Source organism: Rattus norvegicus, chromosome 2, assembly GCF_021556685.1.
Source record: "Rattus norvegicus strain SHRSP/BbbUtx chromosome 2, alternate assembly SHRSP_T2T, whole genome shotgun sequence".
In the NCBI taxonomy this organism is placed as follows: Eukaryota; Metazoa; Chordata; class Mammalia; order Rodentia; family Muridae; genus Rattus; species Rattus norvegicus.
This window is the reverse complement of record NC_141535.1, coordinates 73,434,428-73,457,532: the sequence shown is the minus strand read 5'-3', so window position 1 is coordinate 73,457,532 and position 23,105 is coordinate 73,434,428. Positions and strand designations below refer to the sequence as shown.

The 23,105-nt window shown below is 38.2% G+C and overlaps 1 protein-coding gene across 2 annotated transcripts in view; it reads right to left on the bottom strand.

Annotated features, from left to right (window-relative positions):
• The window catches only part of Cdh12 (cadherin 12), a 1,210,919-nt gene that overhangs the window by 62,269 nt on the left and 1,125,545 nt on the right, over positions 1-23,105 (bottom strand).

Below are 23,105 nucleotides of genomic sequence, written 5' to 3'. Positions count from 1 at the left end.
TTTGATGTGTTCTTGGATTCACTTTGCAATAATTTCATTAAGGATATTTCCACTGATATTCATAAGCGAGTTCTGAAGTTCTCTATTTTGGTAGTGACTTGGTATGATTTAAGTATCAGAGTAATTGTGTATTCATAGAATAGAATTTCTATTTTATGGAATATTTTGAGGAATATTGTTATCAGGTCTTCTTTGAAGATCTGGTAGAATTCTGAACTAAATCCAACTGGCTCTGGGCTTTTTTGGTTGGGAGGTTTTTAATGACTACTTCTATTTCTTTATGGGATATGGGCCTGTTTAGAAAGTTTACCTGATCTTAATTTAACTTTGATATATGGTACTGTCAGAAAATTGTCCATTCCATCTATATTTTCCAGTTTTGTTGAGTATAGACATTTGTAGTATGATCTGATGATTTTTTTCTAATTTCCTCTGTTTCTGTTGTTATGTGTCCCTTTTTGCTTCTGATTTTTGATAATTTGGATACTGCCTTTGGACCCTTCACTTAATTTGTTTAGGGGTTTATCTATCTTGTTGATTCTCACAAAGAACCATCTTTAGATTTGCTGATTCTTTATATTGTTCTCTTTGTTTCTATTTGTTTGAGCACTGAGTTTGACTATTTCCTGAACTCTTCTCCTCTTGGGTGAGTTTGTTTCTTTTGTTCTAGACCTCTCAGGTGTGCTGTTAAGTTGCTAGTGTAAGATCTATAGTTTCTTTACCCATGATCTTAGTGCTATGAATTTTCCTCCTAGCACTTCTTTCATTGGATCCCATAAGTTTGTGTATGATGTCTCAACATTTTCATTAAATTCCAGAAAGTCATTAATTCCTTTCTTTATTTCACCCCTGACCAAATTATCACTGAGAAGAGAGTTGTTAATTTTCTGCATATATGTGGGTTTTAGGTTGCTTTTGATGTTAGTTGAAGACTAGCTTTAGGCCATGGTAGTCTAATAAGATGCATGGGATTACTACAGTCTTCATGTATCAGTTGAGGGTTGTTTTGTGATGAAATACATGGTCAAATTTGTAGAAATTCAGCACCATGAGGTGCTGAAAAGAAGGTTTATTGCTTAGTTTTAGGGTGAAATATTCTATAGATATCTGCTAAATCCATTTGGTTCATAACCTCCATTAGTTTCACTTTGTCTCTGTTTAGTTTCTGGTTGAATGACCTGTACATTGGTGAGAATGGGGTGTTGAAGTGTCCCATTAATACTGTGTGGGATTCAATGTGTGTTTTTATACTTAGTAAAGTTTCTTTTATGAATGTGGGTACCCTTACATTTTGGGTATAGATTTCAGAATTGAGAATCTCTCTTGGTGGATTTTCGCTTTGATGAATATGAAGTGTTCTTCCTTTTCATTCTTGATAACTTTTTGTTGAGAGTCTATTATTTTATTGGATATTAGGATGGCAAGTTCAGCACATTTCTTTGGACTATTTGCTTGTAAGATGTCTTTACATCCTTTTATTTGGAGATAGTGGCTGTTTCTATTACTAAGGTGTGTTTCTTATACATAGCAATAAACTGGATCTTCATTGCATATCCAAACTGTTTGCTTATGTTTTTCCCCATGTTTATTAAACTGGGTAGGTCTTATTTACATTTCAAATGTTATTCCCTTTCTCGGTTTCCAGGCCAACATCCCCCTAGCCCCTCCAACTCCCCTTCTATATGGGTGCTTCCCTCCCAATCCTCCCTTACTGCCTTCCTACCAAGAGTTCCATTCACTGGGTGTCAAGCCTTGGCAGGACCAAGGCCTTCCCCTTCCACTGGGGCTCTTACTTGTTTATTCATTGCTACCTATGAATTTGGAGCCCAGGGTCAGGCCATGTATAGTCTTCGGGAAGTGACTTAGTCCCTGGAAGCTCTGATTGGTTGGCATTGTTATTCAGATGGGGTCTCAAGCCCCTTCAGCTCTTTCAGTCCTTTCTCTGATTCCTTCAACGGGAGTCCCATTCTCAGTTCAGTCGTTTGCTGCTGGCATTTGACTATGTATTTGCTGTATTCAGGCTGTGTCTCTCAGGAGAGATCTATATCCGGTTCCTGTCAGTCTGTACTTTGTTGCTTCATCCATCTTATCTCGTTTGGTGGCTGTATATGTATGGGCCACATGTGGGGCAGGCTCTGAATGGGTGTTACTTCACCCTCTGTTCTAAACTTTGCCGCCCTATCCCCTCCCAAGAGTATGCTTGTTCCACATAAAAAGAAGTGAAGCATCCACATTTTGGTCATCCTTCTTGAGTTTCATGTGTTCTGTACATCTAGCGTAATTTGAGCATTTGGGCTAATATCCACTGATCAATGAGTACATGCCATGTGTGTTTTTCTATGATTGGGTTACCTAACTCAGGAAGATATTTTCCAGTTCCATCCATTTGCCAATGAATTTCATAAAGTCATTGTTTTTGATAGCTGATTAGTACTTAATTGTACAGATGTACCACATTTTTTGTATCCATTCCTCTGTTGAAGGACATCTAGATTCTTTCCAGCTTCTGGCTATTATAAATAAGGCTGCTATGAACATAGTGTCTTTGTTATATGTTGGAACATCTTTTGGGTATATGCCCAAGAAAGGTATAGCTGGGTCCTCAGGTAGTTCAATATCCAATTTTCTGAGGAACCTCCAGACTGATTTCCGGAATGGTTGTACCAGTCTGCAATCCATCCAACAACGGATGATTGTTCCTCTTTCTTCACAGTCTTGACATCATCTGATGTCACTTAGGGATTTGATCTTAGCCATTCTGACTGGTGTGAGGTTGAATTTCAGTGTTGTTTTGATTTGCATATCCCTGATGATTAAAGATGTTGAACATTTCCTTAGGTACCTCTCAGCTATTCATGTTGACCTCCATTCGAATCAGCAGCATTTGCTGAAAATGCTATCTATTCCTCTGGATGGTTTTGTAACCTTTGTCAAAAATCAAGAGACCATAGGTGTGTGGGTTCATTTCTGAGTCTTCAATTCTATTCCACTGGTCTCTCTCTCTGTCTCTGTACCCACACCATACAGCTTTATTCACTATTGCTCTGTAATACTGCTTGAGTTCAGGGATAGTGATTCCCTCAAAAGTCCTTTTATTGTTGAGGATAGTTTTAGCTATCCTGGGTTTTTTGTTATTCCAGATGAATTTGCAAATTGTTTGTCTAACTCAATGAAGAATTGGATTGCAATTTGTACGGGGATTGCATAGAATCTGTAGATTCCTTTTGATAAAATGGCAATTTTTACTATAATAATTAATCCTGCAAATTCATGAGCATGGGAGATCTTTCCATCTTCTGAGATTTTCAATTTCTTTCTTCAGAGGCTTGAGGTTCTTATCATACAGATATTTCACTTGCTTGGATAAAGTCACAGTGAAGTATTTTATAATTTTGGGACTATTATGAAGGGTGTCATTTCCCTAATTTCTTTCTCAGCTGGTTTCACTTTTGTGTAGAGGAAGGCTACTGATTTAATTGAGTTAATTTTATACCCAGCCACTTTGCTGAAGGTGTTTATCAGGTTTAGTATTTCTCTGGTGGAACTTTTGGGATCACTTAAATATACTATGATATCACCTGCAAATAGCGATATTTTTGCTTCTTTGTTTCCAGTCTGTATCCCTTTTAACTCCTTTTGTTGTCTGATTGCTCAAGTTATTACTTTGAGTACTATATTGAATAAGTAGGGAGAGAGGGGGCAGCCTTGTCTAGTCCATGATTTTACTGGGATTGCTTCAAATTTCTCTCCATTTAGTTTAATGTTAGCTACTGGTTTTATGTATATGGCTTTAGTAAAAGGCCATCTTTAGGTATGGTCCTTGAATTACTGTTCTTTCCAGGACTTTCACAATGAAGGGGTTTTGAATTTTATCAAAAGCTTTCTCAGCATCTAAAGAAAGGATCATGTGATCTTTATCTTTCAGTTTGTTTATATAGTGGATTACATTGATGGTTTTCTACATATTGAAACATCCCTGCATACCTGGGATGAAGCCTACTTGATCATGATGGATAACTGTTTTGATGTGTTCTTGGATTCAGTCTGCAAGAATTTTATTGAGTATTTTTGCATCGATATTCACGGGGGAAATTGTTCTGAAGTTTTCTTTCTTTGTGAGTCTTTGTGTGGTTAAGTTATAAGAGTAATTGTGGCTTCATAGAAGGAATTCGGTAGTGCTCCATCTGTTTTAATTTTGTGTAATAGTTTGGATAGTATTTGTATGAGCTCTTCTATGAAGGTCTGATAGAATTCTGCACTGAACCCATCTGGACCTGAGCTCTTTTGGTTTGGTAGACTTTTAATGACTGCTTCTATTTCTTTAGGAGTTTTGGGGTTGTTTAAATGTTTTATCTGTTCCTGATTTAGCTTCCCTACCTGGTATAAGTCTAGGAAATTGTCCTTTTCCTCCAGATTTTCAGGTTTTGTTGAATATAGGCTTTTGTAGTACGATCTGATGATTTTTTTTTATTTCCTCTGATTCTCTTGTTATGTCTCCCTTTTCATTTCTGATATTGTTAATTTGGATTCAATCTCCGTGTCCTCTGTTTAGTCTGCCCAAGGGTTAATCTATCTTGTTGATTTTCTCAAAGAACCAGATTTTGGTTCTGTTTTTTCTTTGTATAGACCTTTTTGTTTCTACTTCGTTGATTTCAGCTCTGATTTTGATTATTTCCTGCCTTCTACTCCTCTTGGATGTATTTGCTTATTTTTGTTCCAGAGCTATTAGGTGTGCTGTCAAGCTGCTGATATGTGCTCTCTGCTGTTTCTTTCTTTCTTTTCTATTTTTTTTTGCTCTTTTTTTTTATTAACTTGAGTATTTCTTATTTACATTTCGAGTGTTATTCCCTTTCCCGGTTTACGGGCCAACATCCCCATAACCCCTCCCCCTCCCCTTCTTTATAGGTTTTCCCCTCCCCATCCTCCCCCCATTGCCGCCCTCCCCCCAACAATCACGTTCACTGGGGGTGCAGTCTTAGCAGGACCCAGGGCTTCCCCTTCCACTGGTGATCTTACTAGCATATTGAATGCTGCCTATGAGGTCAGAGTCCAGGGTCAGTCCATGTATAGTCTTTAGGTAGTGGCTTAGTCCCTGGAAGCTCTTGTTGCTTGGCATTGTTGTTCATATGGGGTCTCAAGCTCCTTCAAGCTCTTCCAGTTCTTTCTCTGATTCCTTCAACAGGGGTCCTGTTCTCAGTTCAGAGGATTGCTGCTGGCATTCGCCTCTGTATTTGCTGTATTCTGGCTGTGTCTCTCAGGAGAGATCTATATCCAGCACCTGTCTGGCTGCACTCTTTGCTTCATCCATCTTCTCTAATTGGGTGGTTGTATATGTATGGGCCACATGTGGGGCAGGCTCTGAATGGTTGTTCCTTCTGTCTCTGTTTTAATCTCTGCCTCTCTATTCCCTGCCAAGGGTATTCTTGTTCCCCTTTTAAAGAAGGAGTGAAGCATTCACATTTTGATCATCCTTCTTGAGTTTCATGGGTTCTAATCATCTAGGGTAATTCAAGAATTTGGGATAATAGCCACTTATCAATGAGTGAATACCATGTGTGTTTTTCTGTGATTGGGTTACCTCACTCAGGATGATATTTTCCAGTTCCAACCATTTGCCTACAAATTTCATAAAGTCATTGTTTTTGATAGCTGAGTAATATTCCATTGTGTAGATGTACCACATTTTCTGTATCCATTCCTCTGTTGAAGGGCATCTGGGTTCTTTCCAGCTTCTGGCTATTATAAATAAGGCTGCTATGAACATAGTAGACCACATGTCTTTTTTATATGTTGGGGCATCTTTTGGGTATATGCCCAAGAGAGGTATAGCTGGATCCTCAGGCAGTTCAATGTCCAATTTTCTGAGGAACCTCCAGACTGATTTCCAGAATGGTTGTATCAGTCTGCAATCCCACCAACAATGGAGGAGTGTTCTTCTTTCTCCACATCCTCACCAGCATTTGCTGTCCCCTGAGTTTTTGATCTTAGCCATTCTCACTGGTGTGAGGTGAAATCTCAGGGTTGTTTTGATTTGCATTTCCCTTATGACTAAAGATGTTGAACATTTCTTTAGGTGTTTCTCAGCCATTCAGCATTTCTCAGCTGTGAATTCTTTGTATAGCTGTGAACCCCATTTTTTAAATAGGGTTATTTGTCTCCCTGCGATCTACCTTCTTGTGTTCTTTGTATATTTTAGATATAAGGCCTCTATCTGTTGTAGGATTGGTAAAGATCTTTTCCCAATCTGTTGGTTGCCGTTTTGTCCTACCCACAGTGTCCTTTGCCTTACAGAAGCTTTGCAGTTTTATGAGATCCTATTTGTTGTTTCTTGATCTTAGAGCATAAGCCATTGGTGTTTTGTTCAGGAAATTTTTTCCAGTGCCCATGTGTTCCAGATGCTTCCCTACATTTTCTTCTATTAGTTTGAGTGTATCTGGTTTGATGTGGATGTCCTTGATCCACTTGGCCTTAAGCTTTGTACAGGGTGATAAGCATGGATTGATCTGCATTCTTCCACATATTGACCTCCAGTTGGACCAACACCGTTTGCTGAAAATGCTATCTTTTTTCCATTTGATGGTTTTGGCTCCTTTGTCAAAAATCAAGTGCCCATAGGTGTGTGGGTTCATTTCTGTTTCTTCAATTCCGTTTAATTGGTCTATCTGTCTGTCTCTGTACCAATACCATGCAGTTTTTATCACTATTGTTCTGTAATACTGCTTGAGTTCAGGGATAGTGATTCCCTCAGAAGTCCTTTTATTGTTGAGGATAGTTTTAGCTATCCTGGGTTTTTTGTTATTCCAGATGAATTTGCAAATTGTTCTGTCTTACTCTTTGAAGAAATGGATTGGTATTTTGTTGGGGATTGCATTGAATCTGTAGATCGTTTTTGGTAAAATAGCCATTTTTACTATATTAATCCTGCCAATCCATGAATATGGGAGATCTTTCCATCTTCTGAGATCTTCTTCAATTCTGGAGGCACTCAGAGCTATGAGTTTTCTTCTTAGCACAGCTTTCATTGTGTCCCATAAGTTTGGATATGTTGTGCCTTTATTTTCATTAAATTCTAAGAAGTCTTTAATTTCTTTCTTTATTTCTTCCTTGACCAGGTCATCATTGAGTAGAGCATTCTTCAACTTTCGTGTATATGTGGGCGTTCTTTCCTTATTTTTACTGAAGACAATATTCTTCCCATGGTGGTCTGATAGGATGCATGGGATTATTTCTATCATTCTGTTTCTGTTGAGGCCTGTTTAATGACCTGTTATACGGCCAATTTTGGAGAAAGTACCATTAGTGGTGAGAAGAATGTATATTCTTTTGTTTGAGTATAGAATGTTCTATAAACATCTGTTAAGTCCATTTGGTTCATAACTTCTGTTAGTCTGTTTTTGTCTCTGCTTAATTTCTGTTTTCATGATTGGTCCATTGATGAGACTGGGGTATTGAAATTTCCTTCTATTATTTTGTGAAGTACAATGTGTGCTTTGAGCTTTAGTAGGTTTCTTTAATGTATGTAGTTGCCCTTGTATTTGGAGTAAAGATATTTAGTATTGAGAATTCATCTTGGTGGATTTTTCCTTTGCTGAATATGAAGTGTCCTTCCTTATCTTTTTTGATGACTTTTGGCTGAAAATCGATTTTATTTGATATTAGAATTCCTACTCCAGCTTGCTTCTTTACACCATTTGCTTGGAACGTTGTTTTCCAGCCTTTTACTCTGAGGTAGTGTCTGTCTATTTCTCCGAGGTGTGTTTCCTGTAAGCAGCAAAATGCTGGGTCCTCATTACATTACGTATCCAGTGTGTTAATCTGTGTATTTTTATTTAGGAATTGAGTCCATTGATGTTGAGAGATATTAAGGAATAGTGATTGTTGCTTCCTGTTATATTCGTATTTGGATGTGAGATTATGTTTGTGCTTGTCTTCTCTTTGTTTTGTTGCAGAAAGATTAGTTTCTTGCTTTCACTATGGTGTAGCTTGCCTCCTTGTGTTGGGCTTTACCATTTATTATCCTTTGTAGGGCTGGATTTGTAGAGTGAAATTGGGTAAATTTGGTTTTATGATATAATATCTTGTTTTCTCCATCTATGTTAATTTAGAGTTTCCTGGATACAGTAACATTGGTTGGCATTCGTGTTGTCTTAGGGTCTGTATGAGATCTATCCCGGATCTTCTGGCTTTCATAGTCTCTGGTGAGAAGTCTGGTGTAATTTTGATAGGTCTGCCTTCATGTGTTACTTGACATTTTTCCCTTACTGCCTTTAATATCCTTTCTTTGTTTTGTGCATTCGGTGTTTTGGCTATTATGTGACAGGAGGAGTTTCTTTTCTGGTCCAATCTATTTGGAGTTCTATAGGCCTTTTGTATTTTAATGGGCATCTCTTTCTTTAGGTAAGGGAAGTTTTCTCCTATGATTTTGTTGAAGATATTTACTAGTCCTTTGAGTTGGGATTCTTCACTCACTTCTATACCTATTAATCTTAGGTTTGATCTTCTCATTGTGTCCTGGATTTCCTGTTTGTTTTGGCACAGTAGGTTTTTGTGTTTTACATTATCTTTGACAATTCTGTCGATGATTTCTATGGAATCTTCTGCTCCTGAGATTCTCTCTTCTATCTCTTGTATTCTGTTCGTGATACTTGTATCTGCAGCTCCTTGTCTCTTCCTTTGGTTTTCTATATCCACGGTTGTCTCCCTTTTTGCTTTCTTTATTGTTTCTATTTCCATTTTCAATTCTTTCACCTGTTTGATTGTGTTTTCCTGTAATTCTTTTGGGGATTTTTGTGTTTCCTCTCTAATGGCTTTTACTTGTTCACTTGTGTTTTCCTGCATTTCACTAAGGGAATTCTTTATGTCTTTCTTAAAGTCCTCCATCATCATGAACAAATGTGATTTTATATCTACATCTTGCTTTTCTAGTGTTTTTGGATATTCAGTGTTTGCTTTGGAGGGAGAACTGGGCTCTGATGATGCCATGTAGTCTTGGTTTCTGTTGCTTGTTTTCCTGTGCTTGCCTCTCTCCATCTGGTTGTTTCTGGTGTTACCTTGTTCTGCTATATCTGACAGTGGCTTGCCTATCCTCTAGGCCTGTGTGTCAGGAGTGATGTAGACTTGTTTTCCTGTTTTCTTTCAGCCAGTTATGGGAACAGAGTGTTCTGCTTTCAGGTATGTAGTTGTTCCTGTCCACTGGCTTTCAGCTGTTCCTGCTGGCATGTGTTCTGAGCCACCAGGCAGGTCACTTGGAGCAGAAAAGTTTGTCTTACCTATGCTCTCACACCTGAAGTTGCTCCTCAGTTTTAGGTTTTAGCTCTCCTTGAGAACAGCAACCAGAAGGGCCTGCCCCTAATTCTGAGTCCCTGTCCACAGGGGGCCCTAATAGTGCTAGGTGTTTTCCTCTAGAATAAGAAATGTGGGCAGAGAGTAGTCTCCTCTGGTTTCCCAGGTATTTCTGCTGCTCTGAAGGTCTAGCTCTCCCTCTCATGGGATGTGGTTGCAGAGAGCTGTTTGACTGGCTCTGTTCAGATCAGGGAGTAGTCTGGACTGCAGGGCTCCTTCAACTTGACTGCCCCTATTTTCCTGTTCCTAGAGGCCCTATAAAGTTTCCTCTTTGGCCAGGGATGTGTGCAAAGGTGGGCAGAAGTGGCAGTCTCTCCTGCCCTGCAGTCTCAGAATCACCCACACATCTGGGTGATGAGCTCTCTCTCCCATGGTATTTGGGAGCAGGAGCTGTGGGCCGGGATCAGTGAGATTTGGTAGCCAACAAGAAACCGGAAGTGTCCTGTCACAGAGGAATTTTGCCTTTGTGCGTCCTGAGTCCATCAGGAGGCAACTTTGAGCAGAAAAGTTGATCTTACCTCTGGTCTCAGGTCTGAAATCACTCCTCAGGGCTCAGTTTCAGCTCTCTTTGAGAGCAGCATCCAGAAGAGCCTGCCCCTATTTCTGGTTCTCTGTGCGCAGGGGACTTACTTACATCTTTTTATAGGTGAGTTGAGTCCATTAATATTGAGAGATATTAAAGACAGATGATCATTGGCTCTTGATGTGTGTGTGTGTGTGTGTGTGTGTGTGTGTGTGTGTGTGTGTGTGTGTGTGTGTCTGGTTCTCTCCTTTTGGATTTGTTGTGAGAAGCTTAAAATCTTGTCTTTTCTTTGGTATGTTTATCTTCATTGTATTGGAGTTTTCCTCCTAGCAATCTCTGTAGGCCTGGATTAATAGATAGATACTGTTTGTATTTGGTTTTGTCCTGGCATATTTCAGTTTCTCTATGTATATTGATTGAGAGTTTCACTGTTTATAATAGCCTGGGCTGACATTTGTGCTTTCTTAGAGTCTGTATGACTTCTGACTAGGCTCTTCTGAATTCCATAGTCTCTGATTAAAAGTATGTTGTAATTCTGATAGGTCTGCTTTTGTATGTTACTTGGTGTTTTTCCCTTGCACCTTTTAATAGTCTTTCTCTGTTCTGTGAGTTTAGTGTTTTGATTATTATGTGACAAGAGGATTTTCTTTTCTGGTCCCCTTGGTTTGGTGTTCTGTCAGTTTCTTGTACCTTGATGGCCATCCCTTTCTTTAGGCTGGAGAGGTTTTCTTTTATGATTTTGATGAAGACATTTTCAGGTTCTTTGAGCTGGGAATCTTTGTTCTCCTCTATTCCAATTATTTTTAGATTTGATGTTTTCATTGTGTTCTGAATTTCCTAGATGTTTTGGCTTAGGATTATTTTATGTTTTAAATTTTCTTTGAGCATTGTGTCAATCTCTTCTATACCTGAAATTCTTTCTTATATCTCTTGTATTCTGTTGGTGATACTTACATTTATAATTTCTGACCTCTTTCCTAGGTTTTCCATTTTCATGTTGCCTCTATTTGTGTTATCTTTATTGTTTCTTCTTCCACTTTTAGGTCATGGACTGCTTTTTGCAAATCCTTCACCTGTTTGATTGTGCTTTCCTGTATTTCTTTAAGGGATTTATTATTTGCTCTTTAAGGGCGTCTGCCTGTTTGCTGTGTTTCCCTATATTTCTTTCAGTGAGTTATTTATATCATCCTTAAAGGACTCTACTATTTTCATGAGATAGGATTTTAGGTCAGCTTTCTGATTTTCAGGTTTGTTGGTGTATTCAGGGCTTGCTGTGGTAGGAGAAATGGTTTCTGATGATGCCTGTGTATATTGACTTCTGTTTCTTATGGTTTTCTTCTTGGCTCTGGCCATCTGGTTTTCCCTAGTGTTTGCTGGTCTGGGTGACTTTGTCCAGAATCTGCCTTTTTTTGGCCCTGTGTTGCAACAAGTCTCCTGGTAGGCCTGTGGCCCTAGTTGTAACAGACCTCCTGTGGAGCCTTCCAACTGTAGGGTCTTTGGAGATGCAGAGAATCTGCTGATTTGTTGCCATGGCTGCAGTATTTCTACTGGGAGACCTTCAGACTGTTGGATCTTCAAAGGAGCAATCAAACTGTTGTCCTGTGTGAAGTTATTCTTTGGGTGGGGTAGTGTCATTAGACTGGAATTTCTGTTTCCTTATATGCAGCCACTCTTCAAGGAGGAGGGTTTTTGGTCTTTTGTGTCAGTTGCCCTGCATACCACAGAGCCCCAGGCATGTATTCAGACTGTGGTGATAATTGCCTAGTTGTCCTGTGTACAGATGAACTCCTGGGATGCCTTTAAGCTGTGGTGTTCTGAGTGTACAGTGGATCTCCTGGGATGTCTCCAGTTGTGGTGTTAAGTGCCCTAAGAGCAGCAGATCTCCTGGGATGCCTCAGGATGTGGTATCAAATGTTCTGTGTGCAGTGGTTCTTCTGGTATGGTAAGATATGATGTCAAATATTCTGAATGCAGGGGTGCTTTGGTATGTCTGAAGATATAACCTCTTCTGGGGAGCAGAATAGCTAGCTAGCAGTCTGTCCCAGCAGAGGACAAGGCAGAAGGGTATTAGTATTTCATTGGTGGGGAGTTTGAGAGGATGGTGGGTCCCTGAGCCTACTGTGCTCCCAGTGGCAGCTGTGGGACTTTAGGTGTATTTATCAAATACTCTGAATGCAGCAGATCCTCTGGTATACCTCAGGTTATAGCCTCTTCTGGGGAGCAGACTAGCTAGAAATATGTCCCAGCAGAAATGACCAGGCAGAAGGGGATTCATATTCTATATGCAGGGGTGGGTGGGAGGTGGGGGGCGTGGTTTGGGTGGATAGTGTGTCCCAACCAGCAGCAGTTGTGGGACTTTGGGGTGTTCTTACCAAATGCTGAGTGCAGTGGATCCTTTAGTATGCCTCAGTATATAGCCTCTTCCACGGAAAAAACTAGCTACCAGTCTGTCCCAGCCAAAAATTTTTTCTTTAAAAACGATTTTATATTTTTTTTCAGGTACTCATTTATTTTAGTAAAGGAATCTCTCTGCTTTGTAGTTACCATAAATGCAGCTAATGGAAAGTAAGTGCCTTCAGCACATTTGCAAGTAGACTTCATGCAAAAACCAACTCAGAACAATAATTCCCTTGGGGGTCTTAAACACTAAGAATAGTATTCAGTGACAAGTCAAACTGAGCAAATGACCCCAGGGATTAGCAGATTCAGCGACTGCTGCAGTTTCTTTATTACACATTGTCCTAAAGGTTTACTTTTACTTGAGTGCCTTTGAGCTACATCATATTCATCTCTACTTCCCTCTTCTTACCATGATCACCAATATACCTACACTATTTCCCCTCTAATGTTTTCAGATAGTGTCTTTAAGTTTATTTTCTGCACACTTACAAATGACTTAAGAATAGATATTATATGTTTTACTGGATTCGATTTAAGCTACTGTTAAATGCAAGTGGTCATCTTTATTCATAATTAATGAAATAATCTAGGAATCATAGTTTCTATGACTGAAACCAAAATTGATTTTTTCTTAGTGTAAACATTAAAAATTCATCCTTGCAGAGTCCATGTTTTATGTTCCATGAAGATTTTCATATACTATGTTTTATTATTTAAGAGACAGAAAATATTCTTTTGCATTAAAATATCGATGATTCAAGTTTACAATAGAAAAAAGTCATAAGAAATAAAAATTTAAGATAATTACTATATTATCTTACTACTTTTGTTATTTCTTTCTTATAGTGTTTACAATATGAAAATTGTGATGAATCATCTTAAAGCCAACAAAATGTCTACAAGGCTTCACTCTACAAAAAGAATTTTAGGTAATAAAGAAATGCTGAGAGCAAGAGAAACAATCTTCTTTCAGGAAGAACAAGTCAGTCAGTCTTTTGATACTTAATTCTGAAAGCATAAATATGAATAAAATTATACAGACTGAGATGATTGTATTAATGTATCTAGGAGTGTGTGTGTGTGTGTGTGAGAGAGAGAGAGAGAGAGAGAGAGAGAGAGAGAGAGAGAGAGAGGAGGAAAGAACAGTGACTACATTGGCAAAATATTCTAATTATATTATAATATCCAAAATAAATACAAAATTAAATGTGTATGAGAGCCAGGAATAGTGCTGCTGTCTTTAATTCCAACAGTAGCATATGGAAGGCAGAGGAAAGAGGATCTCTTTGAGTTCAATATCAGTCTAATCTATGTAATGAATTCCAAAACATCCAATGCTATGTAGGATGAGCCTGTTTATAAAGGAAAAAAGTGTGTGTACATGTGTGTGTAGTGTGTGTCTGTGTATGCTTATATATATATATATATATATATATATATATATACATATTGATTGTGTACAAAATATTTGTCTAAATTACAGCTGTGGCTTTCCTTGGAGTAATTTCTAGGGATAATCTTAATTATTTACATGAAAACAAGAGTTTAAATACAGAAATCTTGGTAGTTTTCTACACACTTTTTTATATCTCGGAGAAACCACTATTAGCTGGAAAGAATACTCAGTGGTTAAGAGCATATGTTGCTAAGATAGAGAACACTTGTTCAGTCTCAACAACTACATGGTCCTCACAGTAATTCATAACTTTAGTTTCCAGGATCTGCTGCCTGCTTCTGGCCTTCACAGATAGCAGGCACACACATTGTAAACATACATATTTGTAGGCAAAATAGTCAAATACATCAGAAAATATATGAATGAAAATAAATAAACAATAAAATAAATAAACAAAACTAAAAATACATTCAATTGTAGATAAAGCAGATATTATGACATTATACTAGTTAGGTGAAATTATTAACACAAATTGCCATATTCATTTGATGATGTCTATTGATTCTTCATGAAGTGTTAGGTCATATTTGAGGTATGCATATGCCACCAGAAACAATGTATAGACAAATCTCCTCTTGCAAAGCTTATACACTGATAGAAACAAATCACAATAAGTCATATATATATATATATATATATATATATATATATATATATATGTCTTAGAATTGGCAATACACACACATATAATATTCTGTATCAGCTTTTCTCTTTCATCTTCACAAAAATAACATTAGTATGTCAAAAACTATCAGTTTACTAGTATTTGTTTTTTCCTCGATTGAATAGGACAATTATTAACTAAATAAAATCTTTTATAAGGCATATGGAAAGCCAGGTCTATTCTTATATTCCAAAATCATGTTCAGTGTTTCCTGAGCTTAGATTTTTCCATTTACCCTAAAATGTCTAGTTTATTGGCTATGGCATTCAAAAGTAGTAGATGTACTTATTCCAGGTGTATATGACTCACAAGGTATCAGTTTTTAAATAACAAAGCATACATCCATAACATCAGAGGTAAGAAATTGAGCTTTCTTATGGTTTGAATCCAAACATATAAAATACTTCTCTGAAGTTTAAACACTTACATCCTAGCAGGTGGGCTGGTAAGACATAAATGTATCACAAAATTAAAGATTGATCAATAAAATCACCAGTTTTGAATTCATAGATAGATGAAGTATTAGGACTACGGAAGGACTAAAGAAGACAGATCATAGATGCGTGTCTTTGGTTGATATTCTTTATTCATGGCCCTTTTATGTCTCTTTTTTTCTGCTTCTTAGATGCTGTGTTGTGAGCATCTCTACCTCTGTAAAGACTCTTCAACATAAAGTTGCCCCAGCAACGAAACATAGAGAAAACGGGTTAAACTCACTGAACCTGCTTTGAAAATCCCTTCTCCCTGAATTTGATATACTCAGGTATGTAGTCACAGTGAGGGGATGTCAGTAATACTACCCACAAAGACAAAGGCTAACCAAGGGATAGGATGCATAAGGTGGGGAGAGAGGCTATGTTTGTTTTAACTGCTGAATATTAAACATTAAGAGAACATTTCTGTGGAGCTAGTTTAGGTCCTAATAAAGTAGTTCTATTTTGAGTTATTGATCTGAACAGTAATGATAATGATGGCAATAGTGGTGAAATAATATCTGGAAATGAAAATCAGAGTAGCCATGAGTTTTTGCTAAATGCCATGAAATGACAGGAAACTAAAACACATAAGAGCATTGGTCAATATTATATAATTTTCATTTGTAAAGATTCAAGAACATATTTTTTCACTATTATTGAGAAATTAGCAAGCATATTTTTACAGTAAAGAAAGATGAATCAGGGCTCTTGTTTCTCAACTGACCTAATTCAAGTTCCTTATTTATCCCAAGGAAATGGAAGTAAGACAGGTTTCATGTCATTCAAGAACAAGTCTGTCTTTTGACAACTCCTCACAGGGATCAATTAAGCTCCACATGTATCTGTTGTTTTGTGGAAATAAGTGCTTCTCACAAGACATAAACCAGAGGATACCACTTTAATTCACTTACAGTAGCACCATAGGATGATAGTGTCTTTTGCAAAAACTAAACATACAGTAGAGACAGGAAGGCTTCTGTAAATTATGATTTTCTATTGTTCTCTAATGCAGTCATGATTAAATACTTTATTCATTTATCTTTTTATTTAAAAGTTTGCCCCATTGTCTTACTATAATGTTCACTTATAGACTTCTAAAATTTCTTACTTCAGGAGAATTGATTGGCAATCTATTGTTATTAATGTGTACTTCTCTTGAGGCCATGGCACTGAAATCAAAATATCCAAGCAATGCATTAAACATTTTTGTGTGTTCTCTAGCTATGTTTTGTGGACAGAAATGTTCACTTACTGAACTGTCCACGGTTTCTCCCCATATGTGGCTACTTTCTCGTGTTTGTTACAAAGCTTTAAAATTTATGCAGTTACCATTAGTTCTACAAAGGTTACTATAAATCTCATCATTAGATGTTTACAGCTAAATGCATGAGCAGGAATCATAAGGGTTTCAGGAACACGAATTAATTACAACACGTTAATACACAGCAACCATCAATACATAAAAAGTTTGTGAACGTCTCTCGCTGATTACTGTTTGTCTATGCATTGTTTCCTAAAGGTTAGCTGACTTTATTTAAGATAACAAATATAACAATATTTGCTCCCCACGAAGAACCTGCAGAGCACTTGCAATAAAATATTGAGTGCCGAATGGTTGTTTCTACTCAGAGAAGTCAAGTGTACATCTTTACAATTGCCTCTTGAACTTGAAACAAAAATTTTAAAAGGGAAGGATTGCAGTTGACTGTGCAACTTTTTAAAATTCATATGATAAGCTGGAGAGCTGTCTCAGTTCATAAGTATGCTTGCTTCCCAAGCAGGAGAGCCTGGCGTGAGACCCCAGCATTCATATTAAAAAATGTGAAAAGAACAATGAAAACAGGTATGACCATACATGTCCATTACACTAGCACAAGGTAGAGTTAAGAGAAAGAATGTTCATTTGGCCATGTTGTCCTCCACACTACATTGAGGTTCATTGATAAGATACATCTGTAGAGTATACATGGAATGACTCATGGCTCAAGAAGCATAAGTAGCAAATGTCTTGCATTAATAGGAGGAGAAACCCTTTGCCCTATAAAGGCTCATTTTTCCAGTGTAGGGGAATGTCAGGGCAGGAAGGAAGGAGTAGGTGGTTGGGAATGGTAGTACCCTCATAAAAACAGGGGGAGGGAGTATGGGATAGAGAGTTATGGAGTAGAAACTAAGAAAGGGGTTTACATTTGAAATGTAAATAAATAAAATATCCAATAAAAAGGAAATAAAGTAAATAGTAATAGAGAGACAGATCCTTGAGCAATCTTCTCTTGCATCTCCATGTTTATAGAAGTTTGTGAACACAAATGAATGAATACACACGCAGAGAGAGACAGACATACAAAACATACATTCATCTCACATTTGCACACACACATACGCATGCACGCACACACACACACACACATACACACAATACATCCATATGTCAACATACTAACCCAAATATGAAATTAGGAGGTGAGGCAGTGACAGAGAAGATGAAATAAGAAATCTGGGTGACACCCTTAAGAAAGAGCTGATTGTCATAAAACAATCAGTTATTAAATGTGTAAATGTGTATACTTGGCCTCATTTTTTGAACACCGTGAGGGTACAGTATCTATTAAGCCTACAGAAGGCCCTGAAACTCCTGGAGCTATAGTTACATGTAGTTGACAGCTACAAGTTTCATGCTAGGAATACACACACAGTGCTCTGGTAGGGAAGTCTCTTCTCTGGAATGTTGTGCCATTTTTCCAGCCTGATAACTGACCCTGTCAGAAGCGCTTGGGAGAGTTGTTCTTTTATCCTTGTATGAATATAAGAATCTGGCAGAGGAAGATGGGAATGTTACTGAAACTTCAAAGATGAGATTGATATTAAGACACCATATCTATCATTATTTTGATTATAGACTCAAAATTTCTTACTGAAGCATGGAAATGTTTTGGTTCCAAATGCTTTGGGGCTCTGACACAGCAAACTGATACCACTGGTACAACTGGCACCACATAGCAGGTAGATTTCTTTTTTTTTTTTTTTTTTTGGCATTTAACATTTTCTTTTTTTTTTTTATTAACTTGAGTATTTCTTATATACATTTCGAGTGTTATTCCCTTTCCCGGTTTCCAGGCAAACATCCCCCTCCCCCCTCCCCTTCCTTATGGGTATTCCCCTCCCAACCCTCCCCCCATTGCCACCCTCCCCCCATAGACTAGTTCACTGGGGGTTCAGTCTTAGCAGGACCCAGGGCTTCCCCTTCCACTGGTGCTCTTACTAGGATATTCATTGCTACCTATGGGGTCAGAGTCCAGGGTCAGTCCATGTATAGTCTTTAGGTAGTGGCTTAGTCCCTGGAAGCTCTGGTTGCTTGGCATTGTTGTACTTTTGGGGTCTCGAGCCCCTTCAAGCTCTTCCAGTTCTTTCTCTGATTCCTTCAATAGGGGACCTATTCTCAGTTCAGTGGTTTGCTGCTGGCATTCGCCTCTGTATTTGCTGTATTCTGGCTGTGTCTCTCAGGAGCGATCTACATCCGGCTAGCAGGTAGATTTCTTAAAATACCGAATTAAAAGATGTCTATCAGCTGGAAGGATTTGGAATTTTTTAGTATATAGGCATTTAGGAAGATTTTAGTAAATAATCAAGTGTTAAAAAGAAACTGGGTAACTTTAGAAAAAGATCTTCTATGGGAGTTCCAATGATCTTGGAAGAACACAAATAATAAAGCCAATTTCATGAAATGTAAATAGAATCATATTGTTGAAAAGGCCATGGATGTGAAGGAGGGTTGGGAGGAATACATGCAAAGGTTTCAGGAACAGAGGGAAATGACAAACTTAACTAAAGCACAGTTTCAAAGAAAAATCCAGCGAGTACATTTCTATTAGAGAAAATGCTTTCAAATATTAACCCATGGGTGAAAGAAGATGAAGAATAAAAGAGAAGAGGTGGAGAAAGATGAAGAGAGAGGCGAGGAGAAGAGGAAGGAGGAAGAAGAGAAAGAAAAGGAAGAGGCGTAAGAGGATGAGGAGAAGGGGCTGGGCATTTAGCTCAGTGGTAGAGCGCTTACCTAGGAAGAGCAAGGCCCTGGGTTCGGTCCCCAGCTCCGAAAAAAAAGAATCAAAAAAAAAAAAAAAGAGGATGAGGAGAAGGAGGAGGAAAAGAGAGAAGTGGAAGAGGGGGAAGAAGGTAGATTTCATGTTATAATGTTTTTCTATGAAAGCATATAACTTTAGAGAGCCAAAACAATATTTATCTGAGATTCAATAAGAACAATATTTATGAATTACATTGGTATTCTATTCTCAACAGAAAGAAGTCAAAAGAGATAAATTAATTGCAGATAGATTTGTTAAGCAAAAGGATATCAGAATGCAAAATTTGAAGTACTTTTGTCTTGGACTTTATGAAAAGGGAGATTATTACAAAAATGAATGTTCAGAAAATATATTAGGGTTATTCCTTTGAGTGTGTATTAAAAATTTTTGTTTGAGAATGAACAAAAGATTTCAACCCTCATGGCAACTGGAGACAAATGTTATGGAAGAACCACATTATAAGGGGATTAAAGAAAGTAGAGAAATGAGAAAATTGCATGAACAAGTTTAGACTGAACTAATGACTCAAACACATGTACCTTTCTTAAAGAAGGAATTCAGTCACAAGTAAACATCATGAGAGATGATAAGCATGTCTGCTTTTGAAATAATGTCAGTATATTGCAAAAACCAAGCTAAAACATGGGGCTAGCTATGGTCAATATTCTAAAGTTGTGACTTATATGTATAGGTGAGGCTTAAAAGAAATCCACAGAGTGGACACTGGTTTTGCAGTTAAATGTATTATGTATCATTTTAAAGGATCTAGAAGACTCTACATTCAATGGATCTATAAGACCAAGCCATAACCTAGAGAAAGGTCATTTTTCGAAAACCTACAACTTGAGTAGAGTTCCTCCTGCTATAATTTAGAATTATATTGATACCACTGTTCTTTCATCCTTTCTTTCATATACAGAAGGTTAATATCTGGTCTATCACTGACATGTCACATATTTTAAAAGTCACAGAACTAATTTAGTTTCTAAGACTCACTACTACACCCAGCCCACAGCTCCCTGCTCCCAAACCCCGTGGAAAAGAGATCACCCAGAAGTGTGGGCAATCCTGAGAGTGCAGGGCAGGAGAGACCACCACATCTGCCCACCTTTTCCCACATCCTTGGCCCAAGAGGAAACTGTATAGTGCCTCTGGGAACCGGAAGATTGGAGCAGTCAAGCTGCAGGAGCCGTGTGTTCCAGACAGAGCCCAGATCTTCAAGGACCCAGTCAAACAGCTCCTTGCACCTAAATCCAGTGGGAGGGAGAGCTAGACCATCAGAGGGGCAGACATGCCTGGGAAACCAGAGGAGACTACTCTTTGCCCACATTTCTGACTCTAGAGAAGAACGCCTACTGTCATCTGGGCGCCCTGCATACAGGGACCCAGAAGTAGGAGCAGGCCCTTATACAGTGAACAGGAAGGACTACATGCCTCAGAGCAGAACACTCTGTTCCCATAACTGACTGAAAGAAAAGAGCAAAACAGGTCTACAGCACTCCTGACACACAGGCCTATAGGAAGGTCAAGCCAATTGTTAGAAATAGCAAAACAAGGTAACACAGGAGACAACCTGATGGTTAGAGGCAAGCACAGGAACCCAAACAACAGAAACCATGACTACATGGCATCATCAGAGCCCAATTCTCCCACCAAAGCAAACACTGAACATCCAAACACACCAGAAAAGCAAGATCTACATTTAAAATCACATTTGATCATGATGATGGAGGACTTTAGGAAAGACATAAAGAACTCCCTTAGGGAAATGCAGGAAAACACAAGTAAACAAGTAGAAGCCCTTAGAGAGGAAACACAAAAATCTCTGAAAGAATTATAGGAAAACACAATCAAACAGGTAAAGGAATTGAAAATAGAAATAGAAACAATAAAGAAAGCACAAAGGGAGACAACGTTCAATTTAGGAAACCAAAGGAAGAGACCAGGAGCCATAGATACAAGCATCACCAACAGAATACAAGAGACAGGAGAGAGAATCTCAGGAGCAGAAGAATCCCTAGAAGTCATCGACACAACTGGGATTGCAGACTAGTACAACCATTCTGGAAATCAGTTTGGAGATTTTTCAGAAAATAGAACATTGCACTACCTGAGGACCCAGCTATACCTCTGTTGGGAATATCCCTAAAAGATGCTCCAACATAAAACAAAGACACATGCTCCACTATGTTCATAGCAGCCTTATTTATAATAGCCCGAAGCTGGAAAGAACCTAGATGTCCTTCAACAGAGGAATGGATACAGAAAATGTGGTACATCTACACAATGGAATACTACTCAGGTATCAAAAACAATGACTTTATGAAACTCATAGGCAAATAGGTGGAACTGGAAAATATCATCCTGAGTGAGGTAACCCAATCAAAGAAAAACACACATGGCATGCACTCATTGATAAGTGTATATTAGCCCAAATGATCAAATTACCCAAGATACACAGAACACATAAAATTCAAGAAGGATGATGAAAATATGGACGCTTCACTCCTTCTTTAAAAGGGGATATACCCTTAGGAGAGGATAGGGCAGAAAAGTTTAGAACAGAGACTGAAGGAACGCCCATTCAGAGTCTGCCCCACAAGTGGTCCATAAATGCAGCCACCGAACTAGATAAGTTGGATGAAGCAAAGAAATGAAGGCTGACAGGTACCGGATGTTTATCTCTCCTGAGAGTCACAGCCAGAATATGGCAAATACATAGGTGAATGCCAACAGCAAACCACTGAACTGAGAACGGACCCCCGTTGAAGTAATCAGAGAAAGAATTGAAAGAGCTGAAGGGGCTTGTGACCCCATATGAACAACAATACCAACCAACCAGAGCTTTCAGAGACTAAGCCACTACCCAAAGACTGACCCTGAGCTCCAAATTCATAGGTAGCAGTGAATAGCCTAGTAGGGGCACCATGAAAGGGAAAGTCCTTGACCCTGCCAAGGCTGGACCCGCAGTGAACCGGATTGTTGGGGGGACGGCGGTAATGGGGGAGGATGAGGAGAGGAATACCCACATAGAAGGGTAGGGGAAGGGGTTAGGGGGATGTTGGCCTGGAAACCATGAAAAGGGAAAACATTTGAAATGTAAGTAAGAAATGCCCAATTTAAAATAAAGATGGAGAAAAAAAATACTCACTACTACAGAAGAACTTGTCTACCTTGGATCTAACAAGAAAATTCTCCTTTGTCTTTGGTAAATGCTATTTAGGGAAGATATTAAGTGTTAAGTTCTTGTGTTGGCAATGGAATCATTCAGTCCTTTGGAGGAATATTTAAATCGGATAACTATATTTGACGTGTGGTAAGACAACGAAGGTCGGTGAGCCAGTACATAATGTTAACTATGGGACCCTTGTGTCTCCTTCCATAACAGAATCGTGAATTGAAATTCCTCAATCAAAATGAAGATTTAAACCTTCTGAGAGCTATCATTTGATGATAAAGTATCCCTCACACTATGATTTATGTCTGTACAAAATTAACCAGAAAAAACTCTAATCTCCTTTCTTGTATTGGTTCCAGCAGAAAAAATAACAACTTGCATAAGAATAAAGTGTTTTTATCAGAAACAAGCTGTACGAGCACTTGGGTCTTGGACTTTGCAGTATCTGGTACTGTGAGAAATAACTGGTTTTCAGTCACCAAGGGCTATGTTTTCAGAACAAGCTGAAACTAAGCATGGAACTCTGGGAGATTCAGATGAGTATAAGAAAGACACACAGACTTTTGAGTCTATTTCTGAAAATATACCCAATCACTGGGCAAAGACTACCATTAAATTGGTTCTCATATGGAAAACAGTTTTAGCAGTTTTGTCTATTTTCTTCTATGTTAGTATAGTAACTTTGGTCTAGAACTCCTCCTGGAGATGAAGAGGTTTGTTTCTTCAGTAAATTACTTGTTTATAGAGTACAGGGCCTACTTTCCATTTTCAGCCTTTCAAGAAAGAAAAAAAATAAACTCGTTGTATTCTTAAATTAGTCACTCACACTATTCACAACCATTCACACCATATCAAACACAGCAAACTCTGCTATCACAGTGGATAAATCGGTTGCAATATCCAAATATTACAACTCCCTCATTTTCAAAATCAATGTGTGATAGCAGGACAAAGATTTTAAAGAAAGTGAAAAATATGTCAGTGTAT